We start from the raw sequence: 6353 nt of genomic DNA on the forward strand, positions 1-6353 counted from the left end.
GTTCTGTCAGGGAGGCTCTTTGGCTATAAGCTGGCAGCCTGATGTCTGTTAAGCTGCTGCCCAAGGTGCCAGGCTAAGACTCCACCTAGTATAACAGAGTGGCCAATGTGCTGTCAAGGTTCTTAAAATGAAATTTATTTTTTTCTCAACAAAGGCCTTTTTTCTTATATTTCCCTGCTTACCTTCTGCCTCTCTCACTGTCTTTTTGACTATCTGCTTTAAGTTTGCACACAATGTTTTGCAGAAATACATTTTGCAAGTGACCCTTGCCATTTAACAGTTTCGATGCTGGGGACAGTTTGAGCGAGAGATGCTAAGGAACATATGATGCTAGGTGGCACTGGGGGATCCTTGGTCCTTTCTCTCTCCTCTTCTCTCTCCCAGATCCCTATCAGGCAAGAAAATGCCAGCAAGGGCACGGCTGTACACCCACCTGCCCACAACACATCCTGGAAGGAAGTGGAATACAGAAAGTCTTCCTTTTCAGAGTTCATGATTTACATAATAAAAAAATGTCCATTTCATTATTATGTTAAATACAGTCAGTCCTCCTTATGGAGAGGGGATCAGGTCCAGAACCAGGGAGGATGCTTAAGCCCCTCATGTAAAATGACTTATTATTTGCACATAACCTATGTGCCATTCCCCTCCCCCCATATAGTTTAAATCATCTCTAGATTACTTATAATACCTAATGCAATGTAAATGCTGCGTAAATAGTTGTTATACGGTATTGTTTAGGGAAAGCGACAAGAAAGAAAGTCTACATGTGTTTAGTACAGACACAACCAGCCTAGGTCTAACTACATAGTACATGTCAGCAACATCGTAACTTTTTCCCCCCCCCGAAATATTTTTGATCTGCAGTTGGTTGAATTTGCAGATGCAGCACATGTTAATAGAAAGGGCAGACTGTACACAGTATTTCAAAACAATGGGGAAAAGTTACATAGTTGAGCCCTCAGTGATGTAAAATTACATGTATGCCTCATCCAGAAACCTTTCTTTGCAAGAAGAAACTGGGTGACTTGAAGAAGCTAGATTTATACATCAAGATTACTTTTATAAGGTTAAAAAATGCTAGACTATAGTGTCAAAAAAGTGATGGTGCTTGAAATCCCTCAGACACCCTAAGCACTGGTAATAAAGATTTTAGATTTTATTTCATTTTTTACAGATTCAGAAACTGAAGGACACATAGGTCTCAACTCTCCCAAATTCTAGACCCTTGCACATCCCCATGAGGTGGTGAGGTCCTTGAAGGTAGAGTCATATTGGAACATCATTGCAGCCCCATAAAGTCCAGCACACAGTACGGACTTGATAAATATCTCTTTATTTATTAATAAATCACTGTTTCCTGAAAAGGGCCAACAGTATCAGTATGTTGAACATGGGCCCTTTTACTAAGACAATTCATTATTTAACAGATGTGTGAATCCTATATTCCTCCTGTTTTTCAGTCACGTCAGGGGAGTTAGTTAAGCTAGCAAACTGCAGCCAAGAAGGGACAGCAGCAGCCAAGAATGCCTTAGTTTCTCAAAGGGATATTATTTTCACAATTTCTGGGGGATCGTGAAACAATTAGGACTATTTGTACAATTTTACAGAGATTTGACGGCTTATACCATTTGCCTTGCTCAACCTGACTTGCTCCAAAACCCTCAAAGGAACAAGTTCAGGTGTGTTTACCCTGTCACATGACAGGACTAAATGAGGCCAAGTGTTGAGTGTTGGGCTAGCCCATGACTGTCTGCCCAGGCTGCAATGTTAGTATCATCTGTGCAGCTTCTAAAAAAATATCTATTGCCCAGGTCCCTCCATGGACCAATGCCATCAACATCTCTGGAGTGGAGTCCAGGTACCTTATTTTGAAAGCTCTCTAGAGGGGTCTCAAATGGAGCCAGGGCTGTACCCTCTGGAAAGCCATGATGAGAGAGGCAAAAAGAAGGAAAAGAAAGAAAAGAGAGCTGCCTTCTGCTTTCTACAAGCTCCAAGTTTGCTTCCAGCCAGTAGTGCTGCTTAAACTTTAATGTGTGCACAGATCATCTGGAGATCTTGCTGAAATGCAGGTTCTGATTCAGTGGGTGTGGCTGGGGTTTGAGATTCTGCATTTCTAAGGAGCCAGCCACCAGGGGGTACAAAGACAGCAGGTGAGCAGGCCACCCTTGCAATAGCAAGGGTCTAGAGCTGCAAGATCCAATATAGTGGCCACAAACCATATGGGGCTATTGGGTGCACGAACTGAGGCTATTCCAAGTTGATATGTGCTGTAAGTATAAAATAAACACTGGATTCAAAGCCTTAGTACAAAAGAAATGTAAAATAGCTCAACAGTAATTTTTACATTTATTACATGCTTGAATAATATCTTAGATATACTGGATTAAATAAAGTACATCACACAATTTTGTTGTGCTTCTTGTTACTGTTTTTAATGTAGATAAAGGACATTTAAAATTATTTATTGACTTGCATCCTATTTCTGTTGCACAGCGCTGATCTAGAACTTTCTTCACTGCTCTGTGGCAGTTGCACAGTGAGAAGGGTGTTTAAATGGAACAGGATGTAAATGCAGATGTTGGGAGCTGGGTGCGTTTCTTGCTTGGAACTCAGAGTCTACGAGTATAGGTATAAAGTAAGAACGATCATGGTTGCCATTCACTGAATGCTTAAGAACTATCACTGTTCCAAAAGCTTGACATGGACTATCTTGTTTAGTGCTCACAACAGCTCATGAGGTGTTACTATTATTCTCACTTAACAAGTAGGGGATTTGGGGCAAAGGTATGTGAAGCAACTTGCCCACAGCTAGCAAGTGCAGTGAGCTTTAGAAGGCCCTGCTCCAAACCCTCCCTGACTTGGTGCCCCCTCAAAGGGCTAAGAGACCATGAGGCCAAGAGGATAGCTTTCTGGAGCCCAGGCCCCCACCCCTATTCTAGAACATGCTCCAGTTACCCAGAATCTCAGAATTCCCTGCCCATGTGGTCAGAAGCTGATTTTCAAGGCCTTTCCTGAATCCATCCACCCAAGGATGGGTCATACCTCCAAAGAGTCCCCCAGTTGGTCTGAAGGCAGCCTTTTGCAGGACGTGGATGGAACTTGGGTGCAAAAACCCCTTTCAGTGCAATATGGAGCCAGGGCTGAGTGCTGGAAGCTTCCAGCTGTACTCTTGCTCGGGACTCCACTAATATTAGGGGCAGGCTTAGTGCCAGGATCCAATGCCAAGGGCCGCATGCTGAATGGATCACGTAGCTGAAGGTGGGCTGAGTTTCAAGACTTTGCAGGTCACTCTGGGCTTGGAGACTCACCCTCACATACAATGGCCACAGGGAAAGCATTGCTACTGCAGAGATTAAAGGGGAGTGAGTGGGCATCTGGTTTCCAGAAATCCTTTCTCTCTCTGCCCTGGTGTAAGGCAACTTGGACTTTGAGGGGGGCAATTTCCCATTCCTGTCTCCCAGCTGACCACTTTATACTCAGATTCAAAATGATCTTCCTTCTGGAAAGCAGCCCCTTTATATTGAAAAGCAAACACTAAAAGCCTCACTGTAGAAATCACAGTGCTGGGACTTATTTCAATACTTTAATGCCACCGAGAAACTGCTGAGCCATTCATTATGTAGGTGCAAAACAGAAGGACTAGGGTATACAATCATGTGTCATGTTTTGGTCAAGGATGGAAAGCATATCCCACAGTGGTCCCATAAGATTATAATGGAGCTGAAAAATTCCGATTGCCTACTGACAATGTAGCCATCATAACATCATAGCGCAACACTACGCTATTTAAAACATCAATTTAATGTAGCCTACATACGAGTATGCAGTGTTTATAAAAAGTCTACAGTAGTAGCAGTCACGTCCGAAGTCATCACGGTCACTCCCCGTCACTGACTGGCTCCCCCAGAGTGACTTCCTGTCCTGCCAGCTCCATTCATGGTTAAATGTCCTACACAGGTGTTCCTTTTTTTTTTTTTTTTAATCTTTTATACCGTGTTTTTACTGTACTTTTTCTATGTTTAGATACACACATACCATTGTGTACAACTGCCTGCAGTATTCAGCGCAGTAACATGCTGTTCAGGCTTGTAGCCCAGGAACAGTAGGCAACGCCACACAGCCTAGGTGTGCAGGAGGCTAGACCATCTAACGACTCATTTCTCAGCACACATCCTCATGATTGTATTTGAATTTCTTTTTCTGTAAAATACGGAGGGTGGTAACATATGCCCGAATCTTGTTTGCTCAGCTGCCTTTAAAGTAGTCTCAAGTCTTAGCAAAGAAGTTCTGGAAAATAGAGCATTGCTGGGCCCCTCTGCTGGCAGGGCCAGAGACAAGTCCTGTGGCTTTCAGAGCTCTGGTCTTATGACTCTAGAACTGTCGCTGTGAAACATTGTTTTCCTTCTGTCTACCCTCCCTCGGTATTCTTTCCTGGGCAATCAGATAGGAGCCCTGATCAATTCCAGGACGCGCCACAGTGGTGCGTTGCTATATTAGCCACATTCCAATATTCCCCTTTTCTAGAAGACCTGTCCTCAGTCTCATTCTAAGACTTTGTTCTTGCGGGATTATCCTTTGAAATGCACCATCAGATAAATTGTTGACCTTTCTCTTAACTGCATATAAAATAAATTCTTGCTTTTGCTCCACTGGAGACAGAAGGAAGAAAACACAGCAACAGAGGAAGAATCTGAACCGCTGGCAAGGTCAGGCCAGGGTGGACGAGGTAATCTTTATCTCCTCCGAGATCAAAATAAGAGGCAATTAATTTCCTTGGCTATGCAAGGGGCTGTGGGTAGAGATGGAAAGAACTCCCAGATAATGAGGATTTCGGAACTGGGGAATAAATTACCAATTACCTGAGTAAGATAGAATCTCCTCCTCCCCTTGAGGGATTTAAAAGCTGGAGCAAGAGACAAGCAGGATTAAGGCCCGGTGGGCTTTGGTGAAGAGAGAAGAATTAGCCTGGTGTCTGCTCAGGAGGACAATGGGAACAGCTAGTTGACTAAAATCAGCCTTTTCTCCTCCTTTCTGTATCTTCTCAATCACCTCAACTAAACCAGGCCAGCAGTCATAAATACCTTGCACTTGTACATTTGCAAAATAATTTCATGTTACGTCAGCGGGTTCTTAGAGTGGGAAGCCCATGAATTAGATGGGAAATGCGTGTACTAGAATCATCACAGGAAGAGCAGACTTAAGTGAGCTGCCCTAACAGCCGGTTTGTTAGCATCAGGCCTAGGATTTGCACAGGTTTCCTGATGCTCGGCTCTTTGCAACTGATGTCTGAAAGCTCTGAATCTGGTGAAGTATTAGGGGTGACGGAGGCTCCACTACAGTTTAAATTGCATTTCTGAATATTTTCGATGTGTTTAAAAATGGAAATAATACAAACTTCCCACCTTATCTCCTTGTTAACATTTGGCTGGAGGGCGGGATGGCTTCATGTCTAACTAGCCTTATTAAAATTGACACAAGCCGCAGATGCAAGTACATTGAAAGAAAAACAAAACAAAACAAAAAACATAGAGAGCTCTCCTCTGCCTAATTGCGTGGTCTACTTAACTGTGAGGCAGTGTCCAGGGGCTTGACTCCAAACCAGAAAACTCCAGGGAACTGATTGTTGAGACGTGCCCAGCCAGACCAGATGATCTGATTACGACTTCATCATCCCAACTCAGTCCTGCAAGACTTGTTGCCTTCAGAAATTTAAAGCAGAATTTTAAAAAGTGATTGAAACCTCTGTGTGTCTCTTTTATGGGGATGAAGTAAAAAAACGGAGTAGCTGAGTTTCTGTATTCAGAGGATTTTTTCCAGGGGAGTGGAGAGTGGTGGGAGACCAAACATGGAAATTGGCTGCCAGTATTCACCTTCTAATCAATTATAAGTGCTCCACTGGCCCCCCAGCATCCCTGGCTGCAGCCCTCACCTATTCTTGTTTTATGGTACAGGCTTGTTTCAAAAATGCCAGGATTAGATCAGCAATGTCTGTGAAAATCAGGAAAATAAATCTTTAGTACTGTGTAGTATAGGTAAGCATGAAAAAACAAAGGTATATTTAATATTTCTGTACGAAATTTCAGTCTGGGACTTGAGAAGAATGGGTTATATTTTTCTGCTGTAAAGTTTGGTCACATATGTTCTATATCTACGTATACCAGGGGTGCCAAAAAATGTATACAAGTGGACACTGTGGTCAACGTTACTCAAGCAGTAGTTCGCTGTAATCAGAAGTGTTTGGACGCTGATGGTAACCACTTTGAGCGCCTCTTGTAATTGCAGAAGTCAAACGTGACTTGTATTCATCTTTTGTTACCGAAATATATTATTACAATTTCAATACAGTTTTC

This window comes from Hipposideros armiger, unplaced genomic scaffold (genome assembly GCF_001890085.2).
Source record: "Hipposideros armiger isolate ML-2016 unplaced genomic scaffold, ASM189008v1 scaffold_47, whole genome shotgun sequence".
In the NCBI taxonomy this organism is placed as follows: Eukaryota; Metazoa; Chordata; class Mammalia; order Chiroptera; family Hipposideridae; genus Hipposideros; species Hipposideros armiger.